General features: G+C 30.9%; 1 long non-coding RNA gene across 1 annotated transcript; it reads left to right on the top strand.

Moving 5' to 3' along the window:
• Positions 1-9,912: 9,912 nt before the first annotated feature.
• LOC134719721 (uncharacterized) lies at positions 9,913-11,365 on the top strand. The gene is made up of 3 exons (XR_010107679.1): positions 9,913-10,107; positions 10,564-10,667; positions 11,285-11,365. It is a non-coding gene; the product is annotated as an uncharacterized LOC134719721 (long non-coding RNA).
• Positions 11,366-23,249: the final 11,884 nt, after the last annotated feature.

The raw sequence follows: 23,249 nt of genomic DNA, 5'->3' as shown, positions 1-23,249 counted from the left end.
TCAGATTTGTTGTATCATGTCACATGAGTATAGAAATGATAAAAAAGACACAAATTTTTATTTCTTATAGTCTCAATATGCATTTTTTAATGTAAATATGTTACACGGTCTAAATTGACCCTAAATTTTTTCCACTCTTAGTTGGCCCATGACCCTTTTAAACTAATATGATATGTTATTTGTAACTTTTCTTTCCATTTAAAGTACTTTCAATACATATGTAAGGATTATTTATAACCAAAAAGCTTCACCAATTTAAAATTGGTGGAAAATATTACATCTTCATGTAAGGTCCCCCTTCATTGAAAAACCTCAATTTTTAGGCGCAGGTTTTTAGGCGCAGGCTCATATAAATTTGACTTTTGAATAATTATGCCAAGTCTTATAAATCAAATGAGTACTCTATTGCTTTAAGTACATGCTAAGTTATATATTAAGTCATTTAAAAAGTATTTTTTTGCAATATTTGAATTTTAAAAGCCCCAAATGTTGATAGTTGAAATTTTTCAATTTTAACGTCAACATTTTACACGCAAAGAGGAGTATAGAATTTTACCTAATGTCTATAATATACATCCTATTGTCATGAAACTTTGTAAGCAGTGTTATAATTCATTAAGCTTTGGTCATACCAAGTCTTTTTAAGATTTGTCAACTCTTTATACCCTATTAGGTCCGAGACCACCATTGTCGTCCCTTGATTTTCGTTGTTCACAAATATAGTCCCTAGTGTTGACAGTGGGTTACTGGCCATTAATTTTTATACCTCTTCCAAATTTATTTCTCCATGTTTAATGCCTCAAATTGCAAGTAGGGGGATAAAATTACACTGTAAAAAAATTTGGGTCCAGAATTTTAAAGGAAAGTAGTGATTTGGTCCAGCTGAAAAAGGTTGAAAATGAGCACTTCGGAAGCTGTCAAAAGATTTCAAGACGCCCTAAACATAAAATTGTCCATATTTTGAGTTAGAGGCGATGAAGTTTTCTATAATTTTGATATAATTTGTCCCAAAAGTAGTACAACACACTGTAAAAGTTTCTTTGAGAAAGCGCAGGTGGGATTTTTTTTATTTTCATTTATGTTCTAAAAGAAATGCACTACGAATTAATTGTGTTCTCGGACCAAGTTTTGATTGGTTCAAGTTGACTCCTGATACAATTATCAATACATATTAGAAAGTTCTTTTGGTCAAAAGACTGAAGTTAAGGTAACATCAATTACAATTATAAAAAAAACATTCAAATTTACAGTAAAATGTCGAAATGTTATCAATATACCTTCAACAGGTTTGCTGTAGTATTATTTACAATTATCCTATAAACATGGTCAATTGAAGGTAACATCTGAATGAATTATCCAAAAAGTGGTAAAATTAACTAAAAAAGTGTTATAATTCTAAAATGAAGATTTGGTTTGTCCAAATTGACTTCAAATACATTTGTCAATACATAGTAGAAAGTATATCGGTCAAATGACCGATTTAAGGTAACATCAAATACAATTATCAATACATAAGAAAATTGTCCAAAAAGTGGTAAATATTATTGGAAATATTATTGGAAATATTGTTAAATTTTAAAGTTAAGTTTTGATTGGTTCAAGTTGACTCCTGATACAATTATCAATACATATTAGTAAGTTGTTTTGGTCAAATGACCGAAGTTAAGGTTACATCAATTACAATTATAAAAAAAAAATCAAATTTACAGTAAAATTTCGAAAAGTTATCAATATACCAACAACAGGTTTGCTGTTGTTTTATTTACAATCATCCTAAAAACATGGTCAATTGAAGGTAACATCTGAATGAATTATCCAAAAAGTGGTAAAATTAACTAAAAAAGTGTTATAATTCTATAATGAAGGTTTGGTTTGTCAAAATTGACTTCAAATACATTTGTCAATACATTGTAGAAAGTATCTCGGTCAAATGACCGATTTAAGGTAACATCAAATACAATTATCAATACATATTAGAAAGTTGTCTTAGTCAAATGACCGATTTAAGGTAACATCAAATACAATTATCAATACATAAGAAAATTGTCCAAAAAGTGGTAAAATTAATTGGATTTTTTTTAAAATTTTATAGTTAAGTTTTGATTGGTTCAAGTTGACTCCTGATACAATTATCAATACATATTAGTAAGTTGTTTTGGTCAAATGACCGAAGTTAAGGTTACATCAATTACAATTATAAAAAAAAAATCAAATTTACAGTAAAATTTCGAAAAGTTATCAATATACCAACAACAGGTTTGCTGTTGTATTATTTACAATCATCCTAAAAACATGGTCAATTGAAGGTAACATCTGAATGAATTATCCAAAAAGTGGTAAAATTAACTAAAAAAGTGTTATAATTCTATAATGAAGGGTTGGTTTGTCAAAATTGACTTCAAATACATTTGTCAATACATAGTAGAAAGTATCTCGGTCAAATGACCGATATAAGGTAACATCAAATACAATTATCAATACATATTAGAAAGTTGTCTTAGTCAAATGACCGATTTAAGGTAACATCAAATACAATTATCAATACATAAGAAAATTGTCCAAAAAGTGGTAAAATTTATTGGAAATATTTCTAGATTTTAAAGTTAAGTTTTGATTGGTTCAAGTTGACTCCTGATACAATTATCAATACATATTAGAAAGTTGTTTTGGTCAAATGACTGAAGTTAAGGTAACATCAATTACAATTATCAAAAAAAAAAAAAAAATTACAGTAAAATGTCGAAATGTTATCAATATACCTTCAACAGGTTTGCTGTAGTATTATTTACAATTATCCTATAAACATGGTCAATTGAAGGTAACATCTGAATGAATTATCCAAAAAGTGGTAAAATTAACTAAAAAAGTGTTATAATGCTATAATGAAGATTTGGTTTGTCCAAATTGACTTCAAATACATTTGTCAATACATAGTAGAAAGTATATCGGTCAAATAACCGATTTAAGGTAACATCAAATACAATTATCAATACATAAGAAAATTGTCCAAAAAGTGGTAAATATTATTGGAAATATTGTTAAATTTTAAAGTTAAGTTTTGATTGGTTCAAGTTGACTCCTGATACAATTATCAATACATATTAGTAAGTTGTTTTGGTCAAATGACCGAAGTTAAGGTTACATCAATTACAATTATAAAAAAAAAATCAAATGTACAGTAAAATTTCGAAAAGTTATCAATATACCAACAACAGGTTTGCTGTTGTTTTATTTACAATCATCCTAAAAACATGGTCAATTGAAGGTAACATCTGAATGAATTATCCAAAAAGTGGTAAAATTAACTAAAAAAGTGTTATAATTCTATAATGAAGGTTTGGTTTGTCAAAATTGACTTCAAATACATTTGTCAATACATAGTAGAAAGTATCTCGGTCAAATGACCGATTTAAGGTAATATCAAATACAATTATCAATACATATTAGAAAGTTGTCTTAGTCAAATGACCGATTTAAGGTAACATCAAATACAATTATCAATACATAAGGAAATTGTCCAAAAAGTGGTAAGTTTTATTGGAAATATTTTTAAATTTTAAAGTTAAGTTCTGATTGGTTCAAGTTGACTCCTGATACAATTATCAATACATATTAGAAAGTTGTTTTGGTCAAATGACTGAAGTTAAGGTAACATCAATTACAATTATCCAAAAAAAAAAAATTTACAGTAAAATGTCGAAATGTTATCAATATACCTTCAACAGGTTTGCTGTAGTATTATTTACAATTATCCTATAAACATGGTCAATTGAAGGTAACATCTGAATGAATTATCCAAAAAGTGGTAAAATTAACTAAAAAAGTGTTATAATTCTATAATGAAGATTTGGTTTGTCCAAATTGACTTCAAATACATTTGTCAATCCATAGTAGAAAGTATATCGGTCAAATGACCGATTTAAGGTAACATCAAATACAATTATCAATACATAAGAAAATTGTCCAAAAAGTGGTAAATATTATTGGAAATATTTTTAAATTTTAAAGTTAAGTTTTGATTGGTTCAAGTTGACTCCTGATACAATTATCAATACATATTAGAAAGTTGTTTTGGTCAAATGACTGAAGTTAAGGTAACATCAATTACAATTATCAAAAAAAAAAAAAATTACAGTAAAATGTCGAAATGTTATCAATATACCTTTAACAGGTTTGCTGTAGTATTATTTACAATTATCCTATAAACATGGTCAATTGAAGGTAACATCTGAATGAATTATCCAAAAAGTGGTAAAATTAACTAAAAAAGTGTTTTATTCTACAATAAAGGTTTGATTTGTCCAAATTGACTTCAAATACATTTGTCAATACATATAAGAAAGTATCTCGGTCTAAGGAACGATTTAAGGTAACATCAAATACAATTATCAATACATACGAAAATTGTCCAAAAAGTGGTAAAATTTATTGGAATTTTTTAAAAATTTTATAGTTAAGTTTTGATTGGTTCAAGTTGACTCCTGATACAATTATCAATTCATATTAGTAAGTTGTTTTGGTCAAATGACTGAAGTTAAGGTAACATCAATTACAATTATCAAAAAAAAAAAATTTACAGTAAAATGTCGAAATGTTATCAATATACCTTTAACAGGTTTGCTGTAGTATTATTTACAATTATCCTATAAACATGGTCAATTGAAGGTAACATCTGAATGAATTATCCAAAAAGTGGTAAAATTAACTAAAAAAGTGTTATAATTCTATAATAAAGGTTTGGTTTGTCCAAATTGACATCAAATACAATTATCAATACATACGAAAATTGTCCAAAAAGTGGTAAAATTTATTGGAATTTTTTAAAAATTTTATAGTTAAGTTTTGATTGGTTCAAGTTGACTCCTGATACAATTATCAATACATATTAGTAAGTTGTTTTGGTCAAATGACCGAAGTTAAGGTTACATCAATTACAATTATAAAAAAAAAATTCAAATTTACAGTAAAATGTCGAAAAGTTATCAATATACCAACAACAGGTTTGCTTTTGTATTATTTACAATTATCCTATAAATAGGGTCAATCGAAGGTATGATCTGAATGAATTATCCAAAAAGTGGTAAAATTTTCTAAAAAAGTATTATTATTCTATCATGAAGTTTTGGTTTGTTCAAATTGACTTCAACTGCATTTGTCAATACATATTAAAAAGTATTTCGGTCAAATGACCGATTTAAGGTAACATCAAATACAATTATCAATACATATTAGAAAGTTGTCTCGGTCTAAGGAATGATTTAAGGTAACATCAAATACTATTATCAATACATACGAAAATTGTCCAAAAAGTGTTAAATTTTATTGGAAATATTTTTAAATTTTAAAGTTAAGTTTTGATTGGTTCAAGTTGACTCCTGATACAATTATCAATACATATTAGTAAGTTGTTTTGGTCAAATGACCGAAGTTAAGGTTACATCAATTACAATTATAAAAAAAAAATCAAATTTACAATAAAATGTCGAAAAGTTATCAATATACCAACAACAGTTTTGCTGTTGTATTATTTACAATTATCCTATAAACATGGGTCAATTGAAGGTAACATCTGAATGAATTTTCCAAAAAGTGATAAAATTTACTAAAAAAGTGTTATAATTCTATAATGAAGGTTTGGTTGGTCCAAATTGACTTCAAATACATTTGTCAATACATAGTAGAAAGTATCTCGGTAAAATGACCGATTTAAGGTAACATCAATTTTTTTATATATTTTTTTAAAGATCCCAACAATTTTTTAAGTTAAATTTCTTTTTTTCGTAATTAACAAGTAGATTGATCACTTGGACACACACGTGGAACTATTTTCTGTTTTTTAAGGTACTGTTTTAGATTTTCGCTTCTTCTCCGACTTAGTTACTTGCATTAGAATATTTGAATAATATTATGTCCCTTGACTAGAAAAAAAGCGGATTTTGTTAATGAATTTGTAAGTAATTCTTATATATAATTATTGGTTGAAATAATTTGTATTTTATGTAATATTCAGAGAATCTTCGACTTCTTATTCTTCCAATATAAATGGACTATTTTTGAGTGTGAATAATGACTCTTGCTCGTAAAAGCAAGAGTCTTATTTTACACTGAGTCTAAAAGTCAGAATTTGGGTAAATCACATTTACTGAATTACAATTAGTGGCGTTGTCTATACCATTTACTAGCCTCTAGATATATTTGGAGAATCCTTACAGTTTTAGAGATATAAATATAGATTAACTGTTATGTTTTTTTATAAGTCTTCCTTGTAGTATTGTATAATTTTTTTGGACCATACAATACATGTCACATGTACACGTATTGCCAAAATTATCTACTCAATTGAGTTAGATATATCAATTTTGAGACTAATATAAATGGTTATTTACAATTGGGCACACATGTGGCTATTTATACTAATGATAGCGATATTGGGATTCTGCATGAGTAAACTTAGCAAATCTTTGTAAAGACAAACCTATGAGCGCTATACCCTGCACATGACTGCAAGAGATATTTTAAAAGTTTTCTGGAACCGCAGATTAAAAGTTGAACTGCAACATTGCAAAGGGTTAGTGTATTATTTTATTTTATCAAAATGTTATAATTGAGAATGGACATGGGGAATGTGTCAAAAAGACAACATTGATTGATTGATTGTTGGTTGCTTAACGTGGCAAATATTTCATGCATATTCAGGCCGCGAACAAGTTCACAAAAAATACAATAGGTAGGTTGTACAATAGAGGCCATCTGGGATGATGGTCGGGGAAATTTGGACTGCCACCGGAAAAGGGTATATTGGATAGGAACAGAAATTTTTCCTTGCAACAGGCCACCTACGGACCCTTCAAAGAGTTGTTGCAAGGGTTCTTAACGTGCAAAGAGCTAGGCACTTTCCTTACACGAGACATCGGATTTAACGTCCCCTTCTGACCGGACGTGACTGCGAACTGGTTACATCCCGCACAGCCAAACGGACGCCCCACTTCGGCAAGCGTTCAACTGCACCTTTGTGCATTATAAAGAATATTTCCATAAATAATTGGATGTGAAATACCTGAACGTATAAGAAGCTGCATGTTGAGCTATATTTACGAATAATGTCCTTATACCGCTGATAAAATTTAGTAAATGTTTTGACTAGTTTGTGATATGGAAAACCCTGGTGTAATAATTTTTTAGTAATACATAAATTTCTCTCGTTAAAATCTAAAACATTGTTACATACACGAGAGCATCGTACAAGTTGAGATATATAAACACCGTAAGATAGTGACAAGGGGACGTCACGATCTAAAAATGGATTGTTAACGATAGGAAATGAAAAATCATCTCTTTTATCATAAATTTTAGTATGTTTAATGTTTAAAATGTTTATGTTTTTATTTATTCATTATTCTGTGGAAATTTAAATCAAAAGAATCTTTCTGTGAGTTTGCATGAATAATTCCATTTTCTAATTTGTACAAGAAGCCCGAGTCACGCATGAGTTAACATGAATTTAAAATGTCCACGATTAAAACCACATGTACATATAAAAAAGAAGATGTAGTATGATTGCCAATGAGACAACTATCCACAAAAGACCAAAATGACATGTATATTATAGATAATTCAAACAAAATGTTCAGCAATATTTAAAGGAACCTTTCTATTTTTAATTCCCAAACATAATTGTTATAACTTAAACAACCTTGTTTTAAAACAGTTTAGATTTCTATCAAATTGGATGAGAATCCAGGAATTTTAAAGGGGGAGGGGTCTAGCAAGTCAACATTTTGGGTAAAACTATTAAAAAAAAGGACTATGCATTTACCATACATGGAGCTGCTCGAAAAGGGCATGCCTTCAGCTCTTTACTCCCCCAAAAAGTCTGCCTTAGCAATTTCAAACACTCTTACGCTGTCTATTCATGTAGCTGTACATTGGACCATATGAGACTACAATCTGAGTAGCCATCAGAAACACAGAAAATCAACCTATAGATATTTTCATGTATAAATCGATAATTAAATTTTAACCAATTTATACATTTTTCAAAATTTGTTTTTGACAATATTTTGTTCATTAAAAAATATAGGGACAACAGAGTTGGTGTTTGTGGGTTCGATTCCCACCCTAGGCATTCATTTATATTGGCTGGTGCAAAGCGGGCAGTTTAGCTTAGTGGCCCCATACTGACTCTGTTGTTCATATGTCACTTAAAAAAATCAGGTGGCCTTCTTCAGGTCTTGCCATCTCTATTTTTCTTTTTGTTAATCATACACAAGAAAACTATTGAATAATTGTGAAAATTATACCACAGATAACTATGGTAAAACTTTAATTGTTGTTGGCATAATTAAACTTGGCTGCAATCCAAGATCCAAAAAGTTTTTATATTAATGAATTATATATATCAGATTTGGATTCTTTTGGTCACAAAACATTTTGGATGGTAGGTGGTGGCCAAATGTTTATTCTTAAAGGCTTAAAGCTTTCGGGTCTGATGTCCATATAAGCTTAGTGCTCAATCAATCAATCTTCTGCAGGGTGTTTATATGTATGAATTAAAAATTTGGCATACATGTACATGTATAATGTCCCAATACAGTTGTGAAAAAAATATCCCATCCTTTTATCATTGCAATTAAATGATGTAAATCTCACTTGTATTTTTAAATGATTGAAGTCTATTTTTTCACCAGTTTTCCCTGCGTCTTTAGCAGTTTTTGGGGTTATATATATATTTTTTGGAAGGAAGGGGGCCAAAGGCAGACAAAGGCAAATTTGCAAAGGACAACAATATTGACGTCCACCGATTTAATCCAGATATGAGGATTTGTGGAAGGGACCATCTTCGAAGAATTAGGATGTAAAAACTCAATTCGACTATTCAGCACAAATTGGAATCAAAAATTTACGACATTGGCCTAAAAATTGCCCCAAAGGAAATCCGAAAGAACACAATTGATTCTTCATGTAATATTCAAGAAACATCAATTCAAGTATATGGCCGCAAAATTTCCCTTAAATATATAATTATGAAAGAAATTCAACGGTTTACAAAATCTGGCGTTGTAATATCCAAGAGTGACGCGTTCCACAAATCATTATCAAAGGAGGCCGTCAATAATAGGTTAAAACAAATTTCATCATCAACAAAGTCCACTGAAACAGACAGCACTTCAGAAATAAACCAATTAATGACCATGGAGAGACAAATTCACTTCAAAAAAAATTAATATAAGTCCGTCTAAAACTATCAACTGTGAAGCATCAACCTCTCAGTAAAATACAAATTTTAAAAAAAATACATCTATGATTCCGAACAGCTCTTTATCATTAAATAAGAGTGCACTCACTGAAATCTCTCGCTTATGCTGATGGTCCTTAATATACATTCAAAAGCTTACAATACTACAAGCATTACATAAACTTAACAAAATGTCTGTTCCTATCCAATATACCCTCATTTTCCAGTGGCAGTCCAAATTTCCCGGACCATCATCCTTGATGGCCTCTATTACAACCACCTACCTATTGTATTTATTGTTAACTTGTTCTCGTCCTGAATATGCATGAAATATTTGCCTCTTGACGTTAAGCAACCAACAATCAATCAATCAAATAATCAAAATGTACAAAGATCTCTGTTTTTGCCAGTTTATTATTCTCCCCTTAAATTTTCAATTAATCTCAACTCCAAGAATAAAACAAACAATATATATCCTCTACAATTGCCTTTCAACATAGAAGGACCAGTTCCAACCTGGAACATATACACATATAAAGGAAAACCATAACCGTGAAATCAAACGAACTAGTCTAGTCTGTCTACAGATTCAATCTAAACAAATTGCAACAGAAAAGATTTTTTATATATCATATGAGATTATCATAGAACATTACCGTTAAAAAAGTCTAACAAAATCGTACGGTCGGAAATCGGTGAAAATTGAAAATAAAAATATCGGTGATGTGCCTGCCGATTCGTGTCAGAAATGGTCCGCCATATTGACAAAGGGAGAAGACTCTTACATATGTGAATTTATAGAAACCAACTTAGAAGCTGATATCACTGAAAGAATCGCTTACATAAATTTATATTATTATAAAACTATGCTGGTAAGTGTTTTTTTAACATACACTTATGTTTTTCGTGGATTTACATATTCGAAAATGCGTCAAGAAATGAATTAGACATACGAAAGTTCTTGACGCAGGTCAACCGACAAAGATCACTATATTTTTGTTATTTCAAAGAAAATAAGTAAAATCAACTACCTTTACATAAAATCAATTAAATTTAAACTAATAAAGTCCAAAATATATCAATAAAATTAATTTAAAGGGACGTAGTAAGACTCGTCCCTAACGAAAACAAAAAAGTATGGAACGCCAAATTAAAAAAAATGGACAGTAAAAATTGCAATTTTGTCGATTTTGAACTAATTACTATAGCCAAAGCATTTATTCTTATCTTCTATTGCATTTTCTTCAAGTAAATAATTTTAAATAATTGTTTCCTTCCTTTTTTAATGAATTATTGTCGAAAATAACTATTTTATAATTTTATTTCAGCTTTCACTTGAAGAAACCTATGTCCGATTTAGCATCATGATTTTATTGGAGCTAACCACAGTCACTGTGCTAATTGTTAAGCACACGGATAATTTCTAATTTAGGTACTATATTATATTTTTCTGCATTGCCTATTTTATTAAAAATATTTTATCACAGTCGAGTCAAAAATATTTGATTGCGTATCTTGTTCTATCAAAAGTCAATTCAAACCAAATTCAAAATGAATGGTCAACTAAACAAATGTACGGAATAGGTTACAATAAAACACAATCGAAAATTTCCAAGAAGGGGAAACATTGAACATAGTATACTTTTTTTTAATGCTTTACAATAAAATTGTACTTAAGTTCAAGATGCTCGTTTCTGTGTGTACTTCGTATAGTTTGTCTTGTTTGTCTTAATGTCCTTTTCGTTTTCTCGGACGCAATTTAAGCCTATTGATTCAACTTTTCTTGTCACCCTTTTTGGCACTTTTCAAATGATTCATTATCTTCAGCTAGCATCCATAAAAGTTGAGAAATGGACAAATGAATTACAGTGTATAGACACACTAAAAAAGAAACATCACACGGACAAGAACACATTATTCATTAAGAGTCGATGTTGTTTATTCTTGTTGTTCTGAATAATATTTTAATGTGTTTTGATATGTTATATGACATATACTATAATGATTAAATATGTAACAACAAATGATTTGTGTACTTTTTCTTTTCAGCTACATCTATACAATGGAGAAATGTATTGTGTGTCTAAAAGATGACCACCCAACAACACTGATCAAATTGCGACAAAAAGGTTTCTTGGAATCATCTAAGCTAGCCAGGAAAGAGGAGACTGTTTGTTCGCATTATAGGGTAATTTTGTCCATCAATTCTGCAGGAAAACATATACCAATCCAAATGACATAAAGAAATACAAAAAAGAAAAACTTGTTTTGAGAGAAATTCATACAAATACTCCAAAATTACGATCAAAGTCCCATTTTGATTTTAAACATCATTGTTTATTCTGTGGAAATGAAGCAACAGACTCCAAGAAAAAAGACATACATGTATTTCAGGTTCGAACTGATGATTTTGAGAGTCGCATACAAGATGCTTGTGATCTTCGGAATGATGATTGGGCAGCCGAGGTTCGCGGAAGACTGGAGAGCGTAAGCGACCTCCATGCAGCGGATGCTGTTTATCACCAGGCATGTAGTGTAAACTTCCGCACGTGCAAAAACACTCCTGTATTCCGTTCTCCCATAAGAACAAAATCTTTCTTCACGATAGCAATACAATAAAATGACGTGCCGCCAGGGACAACGTACCTTTGAAACCAAACCGACTCTACTTCTCCGTCTATTATCCCCGTATCCTCTACTTCCAATAACTGCAAAACAAATAAATTTCTACTTTACTGAATACTAAATCATATTATAAAAAATTATCTTATTCCTTGAATCACGCTTTTGAATACATCCATCATATATACAAATACGGAGGTATATGGGGAGGGTGGAGATCGTGCGAGGGCTGTAAAGCAATGCAAGGTCGTTAAAATCGTCCATCATATGATCAAACATGTTCAACACCGCCGTATTATTGCGCCTGTCCAAAGTAAGGAGCATCTTGCCTTAACAAGTCTTGAATGCGTTTTTGATGATATTTTTTGTTTTATAAAGGCACTTAATACACACACATATATATATATACAACACATATTAATGTGGTACCTAACACTGCAGGGAAATATCTCTGTAAACGTTGAAATCACGTTGTGTAGTAAAGGGAGTATTACGCTTCTCAATGATCTAAATGAGTGTTTGTCAAACTGCTATATAACTAGTGTATTTTTTCTGACAAAACGGTTGGTTCAAAATTTTTGAAACTTTTATATTTTTGTTAAAGGATCAAAGTTAATACTTAGTCAAAATTTTATGAAAATTAAACGAGCCACAGTAATTTTAGGGAAGTGTTGGGTACCAACTTAACTGATAATATCAAAGACGAAAATTAAAAGGAAATTGCAAGTTGTTAATGAAATTTGCAAAACATCATAAACAGAATATTTGTTCTTTTAAGCAAAGAATAGGTTTTGTTTCTTTTGTAAACAGAATATTTAATGTCCCTTTATTATAGGTTTTGTTTCTTTCAAAATTTTCATCTTTTACTTGATCTCTAGATTCCCGTCATGTCATTTGCGACTTAAATTTTCAACTTTTTTAAATATTACTTTACACAACTTACAACTGTGTCCGGCCTTATCGTATAGCTGTATGTTAGATCAATAAACAGTTTGATGAATTTGAGTTGGTCATCTCTGTTTACCTGCTGGGCCTTTTTTTCTCTGAATGTGTAAATCTGACATATTTTGTTGTCCTCAATTGCCTACACTGTATTTAAGGGATTTCCCGTCAGGGGTGAATATATTCCTGACGGGAAATGAAACTACCTCTTCCAGGATATATGCTTTGACATTCTGAAATAAAGAAAAGTTTTCCTAAAACTTAATAGAATGGGGGCTCAGTAAAACACGACACAATTATATGTTAAATAGAAATAGTTAATGGCTTGAGATAGATTAATTTCAACTTATTTTACACAAACTGAGGACGGATTAAAGAAGCAAAAACAATATTCGAGAATGCTGAGATTGGAACACTCCCACATACCGTGTATGTAGTGTAGGAGTTAACAGCCTAACCATTACGCCATGAACTCATGAACAAAATGGTTTTAAAAGTTATATTTATACATTAGACATATTGAAATAAAAAAAGAATAATCATACGCTAAAGTTGAATAAACCTTAGTCAAACACGACACAATTTAATGTTAAATAGAAATTGTTTACGACTTAAAATAGATTAATTTCAACTTATTCTACATAAATTGAATACTTAAGCATGGATTAAACAAGAAGGAAATGTAAAGAAATATTATTGTTAAAACTTGTTTATACAAAGTTTAATTTACATCATATGTTAACATGGTTAATAAAAACTTGAAAAAACCACCACCGAATCGTAATGGACAACAATGAAAATTTTCACCAATCTGTTTAATGAAATGTGTAAATTCAAAATACAAGAAATTATAAAATGTATCCATATATATGCGAAGGACAATACGGAACATTCGCATATAATTTATCCAAATATATATGCGTCTTAAACTATAGTATAGAATTTATCCAAATATATATGCGTCTTAAACTATAGTATCCTTTCACACGAAAATCTATGATTAAAGGGACGATTTCAACTTCCCAATTATCAATTTCCCATGTCTCAGCAGTAACTTACCCTCTGCCCCTTCGTATGGTGTTTATATATCACAATTGATACGTTATTCGCGTGCTTGTTCACACTATACGGACTTCATATACAGGAGTGTGCTCTATACACAAAAACGCACATTAAAATTATCGTTTTTTTATTCAACTTGGAAATAAATGTAATTTATTGCAACCAATGTAATAAAAAGTGATTATTATCAAAAAGTGCTATTCTGATTTTGTATTTTATCTGTTACTCTCTAAGGATGTTTGCCTGTCATGTTTTGGAATTTTTGATAGATTTTTGAAATTCTCTGGTTTTATCCATTTGAATGCCTTAACAAACTTTGCCTATAAACCTTCATTTTTCCTTTCATAGATCTTTAGTCCCCGAGGGTATCATCAGCTCGGTAGTCAGTATTTCGGTACTGACATGATTTAACAAACTTTACTAAAACTGTCCGTTTATAAATTTATAAATTATTAAGAAACTAGATTTCAACTCCCTCAGGCAAAGTTGGCTTTAGATGAATTTGGCTATTTATTTTAGGTATTTTTTGACATACAGCTCTTCAACGGTTTCGGTACTTATACATCTTCGGATTTCAAATGTTTGGCTTTGAGCGTTCCTGATGAAGGTAAATCCAGAAAAGCGCTTAGGACGCAAGAAATTAATAACGTGTTGTTTTCAATATTTTACATCACTGGGTTGATACCTCTGCTGGTGGACTATCAGTCCCCGAGGGTATCATCAGCTCGGTAGTCAGTTTTTCGTTACTGACATGATTTAACAAATTTTACTAAAATTGTCCGTTTATAAATTTATAAATTATTAAGAAACTAGATTTCAACTCCCTCAGGCAAAGTTGGCTTTAGATGAATTTGGCTATTTATTTTAGGTATTTTTTGACATACAGCTCTTCAACGGTTTCGGTACTTATACATCTTCGGATTTCAAATGTTTGGCTTTGAGCGTTCCTGATGAAGGTAAATCCAGAAAAGCGCTTAGGACGCAAGAAATTAATAACGTGTTGTTTTCAATATTTTACATCACTGGGTTGATACCTCTGCTGGTGGACTATCAGTCCCCGAGGGTATCATCAGCTCGGTAGTCAGTTTTTCGTTACTGACATGATTTAACAAATTTTACTAAAATTGTCCGTTTATAAATTTATAAATTATTAAGAAACTAGATTTCAACTCCCTCAGGCAAAGTTGGCTTTAGATGAATTTGGCTATTTATTTTAGGTATTTTTTGACATACAGCACTTCAACGGTTTCGGTACTTATACATCTTCGGATTTCAAATGTTTGGTTTTGAGCGTTCCTGATGAAGGTAAATCCAGAAAAGCGCTTCGGACGCAAGAAATTAATAACGTGTTGTTTTCAATATTTAACATGTACAATCATAGCCATTTGTAAAAGTCTTATAAAATCTTATTTTTTCATAGATCTTTTACATGTATAATTATAAGCCATTTGTAAAAGTGTTATTAAATCTGATTTTTTTTAATTGTTGATAGTTCTTGAGAACTTATAACTGGTCAATGATAAACCTATGAAAAGTCTAGAGAGATATATAGAATAATAGGTAGTTATGTTTTTGATAATGACTATATCATGTGGAATATCTGGACGAACCCGTTAGGGCGAGTTAAGATATTCCACATGATATTGTCAGTACCAAAAACGAAACTACATGTACCTGTTGTTCCGTTTATCAGTAATTATGACGTCACACAATGTATTGCTTAATATTTTCAGTGATACAGCCAGTACTTTGATCCTCGAAAATATTCGGCAGAAAGATCAAAGGGAAATTCTAATGCAACAATGTTTGTAACTTTCATTTTGATTGGATAAACGTCACTTATTTCCATGGCATCAATCAATTGTGATGCTATGAGATAACAATATTGTATTTAAAGCTCCGACGGCATCAATTGGGGATTTGATGGTCACAAATACAAGTTTACAGTCAGGATCCTACTTCGTCAAAATTATCTCCCCATTACGCCAGTTCGTTTTCTCAATCGTAAAAATGGAAGCCATTGTAGCGATGACGCGCTACCAATTAACCGATAAATTTATCCACATTGCACCAATACGATCCTTATATGTCAGTTATATTTTAAAAGACAAATGTATCAACTAGCTAATCAACATCAGTTAATGATCTTGTCTGCATTGATTCAACTTAAAACTATTGTCTGGTTGGTTGTTAGGTGGAATTTTCGAAAAATCATAAACATTTAAAAAAAATCTAATTAAATATTTCGTGGAAGGGCAGACTAGATTTTTTTAGTGGTTGAAGACTATAAAACCCTAGTTATCACACACAAAAAAATAGAATTTTTCGAAAATATGCATTTTCATCATCCAACTTGTAAGACTGTCGTCAAGTACTTTCAGTAAAAAAATAGCTATTCGAACACACCTTCCCTGTTTTTGTGACTCATTAGATAGGTATTTTACTTGACCCATCTTTTAGTACTGTTATGTTTTGTGTTATAAAGTCAACCTGTAGCTTTAATATATAAAAATGATAGAATCTGAAGCGAGACGATGTATGAAAAATTCTTACTTTGAACGATATCAAGACTAAATATTCAACTCAAGCACGCCCTAACATAAAAAGGTGCACTCGATTTTCTCTTTTCGATACAATTGTTACCTATTTTTTGGAATTTTTTCTTCAGTCACATAATGGAAGGGCAGACACGAAAATTACTGAACTAATAGATTGATATCTTTTCCGTCCGTGGTAATTTTTTCAAAAAAATCGGAGGTTATGCATTTTTGTCATCCAACTTGAAAGATACCCATGTCGTCGACTTGATATCTAATTGTTCTGCTTAACTATGTACTGGATAAATTGAAAACTTATGCAAATGGTGTTTTTGAAATAAAACACCTCGTAATTGAGAAGAAAATTGCAGTTTTGTTTGTTTCTATAAACTTTTTAAAAATTTGTCACTATAGTAAACAATACAGTAAACATTTATCGCCTTCTCTAAAAGAGAGCTTCGATTCTTTTGTTCTATTTCAACCTGGTTTCCGACTGTTTACTGCCTCGTCTAATTCAAAATTATTTATGACTCATAAAGGACAATGATGTTGATTAAAAAAAATCCTTTGCAGACCCTTTTGTTTTTCAAATAAAATTAATAATACCAATAATTGATAACTTTCAGGTCGACGGTTTCAAACAGAAAGATGTTGAAAGCAGAGAAAACTGTGCATCTTATAAACGGCATGACTTTATCAGATGACAATACAAATACTTAAATAAGGCTCACGCATTGTTATATTCTTTAATTCAGTCAAAGATCCGTGATATTACGGGTGTGTTCTAGTATGATACAAAACATTCAAAAATATAGACAAAAAAGAGACGCTCTTTCAGTTCAACAGCTTCAATTTGCAAAGAGCCTTGCGAAAAAGAAATCGGAACTGTTAAAAAAAGTGTTGTCCTCGCCATTTAAAGTAGACGATACGGGGTATATGACGCTAAGACTTTGTATTTATATATAGAGATTTAGTATTTCATTAACTGAATAGCCGCCTTTCAATGCTGACGATTAAATACAAAAGCAATATTTATAGGTTAGTTAATATTGTTATTTGGAAAATATTATTTAGTTTCTCGATAGAGTTTCATTCATTAAAAGTTAAATGGAGGTATTATGATAGTTTTATCATAATCTGCAATACGGCTTTTCCGTACTTTTATAGTAATGTTCAAAATTACTAAATTACAGCTAGAAATGGTTTTATTGGCGATATTAATTCATGGCGTAATTTTAAAAGTGCTTTGTCAAATTCATTAGTCCGTCAGTCCTTGTCTCATTTTAGTTTTTGGTTTTGTATTTAGAGTATGAATGAATGTAATTGTTTCCGAATTTGTTGAAAGATTTGTATATGTTGAAATAAATGTATATTTACAGTTAATAAAAGTGGTATCAAAGTCACTGTCTAGTTATAACCATCACGATAATTTGGTGTATGTCAAGTTCACTGTGACAAATGGAGCCTTCAGAGAGAGAGAGAGATGAACTAGTTTTGGTGCCACGTTTTTTTGTTAGTATAAAAGTTGTCGGAGAATCTGTCTGCACTTGCATTTATTTGGATAACAGTTCATCTAGATATCTACTTGGCGACACGATAATCTAAAAGTATACAGCGCTGTTGAAGTATATAGTGGAAAAGCGAAAGAAGCAAGTTATATTAGAATGACCAATTATAGTATTAGAATATTTATAAAAATGTATTGATTTCTGTCTTAAATATACTTTAAGATATTCAGATCACTTCAAGGAATTGAGTCATCTTGCCTTGTGTCATACCTGAGAATGATAGATTCCTCCGTGTCTATCAACACAGTATATGGGTTGTTCGAGAAAGCTTAGCTAAAGAAGATTTTTGAAAATATAACTGAGTCTGAGGATTGGGAGGAGGCAGAGTTGTTGTATGAACAGCACACAAGTAAAATAGATGATTTTTTTGGTAAATAACGAATCATACAATCGGTTGTTGGGTTGCTGCCCCTGAATTGGTAATCTTTAAGAATTTTACCAATTTTGGTTATTATCTGGAATATTTTTATAGATATAGATAAACTCTAAACGGCAATAATGTTCAGCAAATTAAAATCTACAAATACGTCCTTGTTTTTTTCAATTGTGCTTTGCAGATTGACGGTGCCATTTCAATTGTACTTCTTTCATTGTGCTGTACAAAGATAGATTTCAAAAGTGTGTGTTTTAACTAAATTCTACCTGGCTGTGGTATAAATCAACTGTTTTATAGTGCGCTTGCAAGTGTTTCTTGTGTCATAGTTATATACATATGTTTTTGGTTATCATTGTTTAATAGTTATCAAAAGTACCAGGATTATAATTTTATACGCCAGACGCGCGTTTCGTCTACATAAGACTCATCACATATTGGGGTGACTAGCAAATACTGTAAAGCAACTTATTTTCGCGAGTAGTAAAATAGCGCGAATATGTCAATCTTTGATTTTTCCCTTAAAAACTTCATCAAGTAAACCAGACAATCGCGAAATTAGATAGCCGCGAGGTGGTCAATAAAGGGTAAAACGCGAAATAAATTAACCGCGAATATAAGTTGGTTTACAGTAACGATTATGTTTGATTTTTCGGGATATACTTTGGAAACTTGAATTTGTTTATGTCGGTACTTAACATTTTGATCACTCGGATTTACACGTTATAATGTTGTTTTCTTTCTTATTGAAACGAAAAATTAGCGATATTTCCATTTGTAAAGGTTATTAACTCTCGAGCGGTAAAAGTGAAGCCTTCAAAATTTAAACTCGAATTGTGTTATGTGGTAAGTAGCATTATGTATACGTTTCCTAACATTTGATCGAGTCCAACAACAGTTAGATATGGAAACCAATTTTGGGACGTACTTACGTGACAGGACGGACAAGGGTTGAACTAATGTTCCTTGTGTTACGGCGGGTGCAATAAAAAAAAAGGTTTACGCAAAACAAATATGACAGACATGAACCAATCGCAACGACAATCATTTATCTACAGGCTTATCAAGAAAATCAATAATTACGCCAATATAACAAAGATGTAATTAAAGTGCCATGTCTTTCTAAATGTCGAAATATTTTTTTTATGGTTTTATCTCTTTCAAATAAATTTAGTGATCGATTGCAACAATCATTATTTCAAAATTCCGTGTATTAAAAAAGATTTCCACACAAGTGAGTTTTGTATTAGTAATCACACCTAAGGCGATTTTATCGATCGGCAATTTCCGGAGAAAGACCGAAGTCTAACGTCACATTGTCAGCACATGTACTTCCGATATTACAAAAGACTATAACCAAACGAGAATATGTACGAACGATTTTATCTACGACAATGCGGAGAGGATAATCGCGGAGGTTCAAGTAGAGGCAGTGGGACGAAATGTGTGGGAACACAAATGCGGATGAATTTGATAACATTAAAAAAGTCTTTTCTGCTGCTCTAATATAAGGAGAGACTGTTCACATTTTGATGTCCTGAACTCTTGCATCATTTTGGTTTTTTTTATCGACCCTTTCCTTGCACTGTGACCTGTTAGCCTCTTGTTGTTATTAGGCAGCGCTTCAGTTGCCATACTTTTTATCATTTTTGAAATTGATTTTTTACCGAGCCTTTGACCTTTATACCTCAGTTATGTTTAGCCATACTTATTACCTTGAAATGTTGATTGTTTGTAAAATTGGGAATCATCTTTTTTCATTGTTTCTGATGTTTTTTGTTTAAAAGTTTGAATGCAAATACTGGACATCAAGAGTTCTCATTTTTATTCTCCGTTGCAATGGGTCCGGTTTTTCGTAAATTGGAAAGTTGTCTTGTTTTAATTTGTTGCTGGAGATATGTGTGTCCACTATCAATGTTATATCCCCTCCAACATAAATTGTTATGTTCTGTTACCCCCCGTATACCAAAGTGGTAGTTGTTATTTATATATATTGTATTCATTAGAGAGCGCGGAGTTGTTGCACCTATTACATTTTGAGAGAACTTATTTATGTTATCATCTGTTAATGGGTCAGCAGCATTTGGTTTATTTCAAAATCGAAGAGACTTTTGTTTTTTTTAATTCATCATACGTCATTATTTTGCATTGGTACGTAGTTGCTGTCTTTAAGATACCGACTGATACTTTGTTGGATGGATATCAACGATGTTGGTTCGTACTGCATTGTGCAATTGGTTTGTCTTTCTGTCTTTCTTTTGTGGCACTCATAAAGAAGTAACAGAAAAAGCGGTCCAATTCATGCGGAGGGATTTCATCAATTTTTTTTTTGTATCATTATGTTTAGTTTTCAAATATGATTGAAAGGTGGTGAGATGTATTTCTGCTTTCTTGTTTCTTTATTAATTATTCTAATTCAGCGTCTGTCACATCTCTTAATCTTTCAGGGTCTGTGGATGTAGTATTTTTTGTTTACATTTTTAGCTGCGATAATAATTTTGAGAAAAATACACTTAAAACTGAGAGCCATGACTATTTCTAGATGCGTCAATTTCGGAAACATAAATAAACTATCGATTCTGTTGGAACAATTGCCCTTTTTCGATACAAGTTTACAAGATAGGGGTGATGATGTTTTATTATCATAATGCAATCCACTGATAACACTTGTCTCAGTTGGCAATATGGAGCCCCATGAATTTATTGTGTCGACACTAAGAACATGATGAAAATCCATAACTTTAAATAGGTAGTAATCCCTATCAGGGTCATCTGTGTAAACAGTTCATATATTTCTCTTATAATTTCGGAGTTCATGTCTTCATTGCTTTCACTACTGCCGGGGTTTCTTTAATCATTTTAAGTTCGTAAAACATTCTATGCCCAGCGAGTCAAAAGTAAAATCACAAAAGTAATGAACTTAGAGCAAAATCAATTTGGAAAGTCCATAATCACATGGCAAAAACAAATAACAAAACGAATCAAAAACGAATGGACAAGAACCGTCATATTCCTGACTTGGTACAGGCATGTTAGCCCAGCAAACACAAAAACATCCTTAAAATGTTATTTAAATGTTGTGTCTAATGTCATGAAAATATCACGAAAAAATGTGTGAAAAACATGAATTGTATGGCTGAATATATATCGTTAAAACTTTTTCTAAAATATTTTCTAATATATTTGTACAATATTATTAAAATGTTATCAAGAAATATCATGATAATGTGAAAACCAATGGCGTATAAAACATTTTGAAAATCTTTTACAAAATATTTCTAGAAATATTTTCTAAAATGTTTGAAAAACATCATGAACATCAAATAATGTTATAAAAATGTTTTCAAAATGCTTTAAGAAGATGTTTTTGGTTGATATCTTGATCATATCAATATTAAACATGTTAAAATTTCTGTTCTTTTGATTGAGTTTCCTGCTTTTTTAAGCAACAAATCATTAGTTTAATTAATATACAGAGATTCATTCATTAAACAAACAAGAATAAATCAGTTGTTTTGCTAAGCATATGGAAATTCACAATTCAAAGTATCTACAAATTTTGACATATCCAAAATGGCAGACACAACTCATCATGGTCAAGCCACTTACCAAATATAAAGTCATTATGTTCAGCAGCATTAATAATAAAAGTAAGGAAAAATTTGAGAACATTCAACATTTTCAAAAAAAATATATAAGTAAACAGGAAACAGGTACCAGATACAAAAATAGTCACTATCAAGCTGCTCATCAAATTTGAACTCATCTTGATCAGCAGTTTTCGAAAACACAGCAATGAAGATATTTGTTGAACAAAATCCGACAAATTTAGGTGGACAGCAGAGCAAGCAAGCTTACCACAACGGTTAAATAAATTTGTACTAACTATTTCATAAACACATCATGAATACCGCGGTATGTCAACATGTGCAAAAATGACATATTTGCCATTGGAAATTAATTTATGCAAACATTATATACATTTCTAAGTTTAAGTTACATTGACTAAAACTTGTGTCTCACATTCAGATTTTCCAATTTAACCTTTTCTTTCTTAACTAAAACGTTATACTTCTAATAGGTCTACATCTTCAGTCAATAATCATTAAGAGATGAGAACAAAACACCATTTTACATCAACTATTTGATTTATTTTTAAAGCATACATTTGTACATTGAAAAAGTCAATTAATTGTCTTATTTAAAATCACGTGGAATGTCTTCTTGTAGTGTCTTATATCTTTTTCTTGTAAGGCCATGCTTCTAGGAAAAAAATAACAATATTACATTCATATATAAACTTCTTGCGCATTCCTTTATAAGAGAACGATTCAAGTTACAAGAAGGATATACATCCCCTCCCCTTTACAGTTTTCGATCGATGTAGCTAGATATAGGAAGATGTGGTGTCAGTGCCAATGAGACAACTCTCCAGCTAGGCACATATTATATTCTTTTAATCAGTATTTCACCAGTACAAAAAAAGCAATACAAGTGTTATTTCATCAGTGTTTGATGTATATTTTCCAATTTGTATGGCTTATAATATAATTTACCTCAATGTATGATCCACTACTGCTTTAACATTAATTGCATGGTAGCCTTTCCTACATACATAGTTCGCGGCCCATCAATATCAGAGAGACCCTGAAGGGGATCAGTGTGCCGTCTATGGCCCAAATGACGTTCAGAAATAAGGCAATCTTGTAAAAACCTTCTTTGACAGCTGGAACATCTGTTTTTCTAGGAAATTGGATATCTTAAGGACGAGTTTAATGCAGAGCATTCTCTATGTATTATCCTAGATGCAGATGACGTTGATATACCATTAATACCACCCACCTCTGACTGGTTGTCTCCTTTTGCAAGAAAAGAGTTGCACGAATTGCTTATTCATCTGGAACATTGTC

The sequence above is a fragment of the Mytilus trossulus genome, chromosome 5 (genome assembly GCF_036588685.1).
Source record: "Mytilus trossulus isolate FHL-02 chromosome 5, PNRI_Mtr1.1.1.hap1, whole genome shotgun sequence".
Classification (NCBI taxonomy): domain Eukaryota; kingdom Metazoa; phylum Mollusca; class Bivalvia; order Mytilida; family Mytilidae; genus Mytilus; species Mytilus trossulus.
This window is presented reverse-complemented; position numbering and strand designations above follow the sequence as displayed.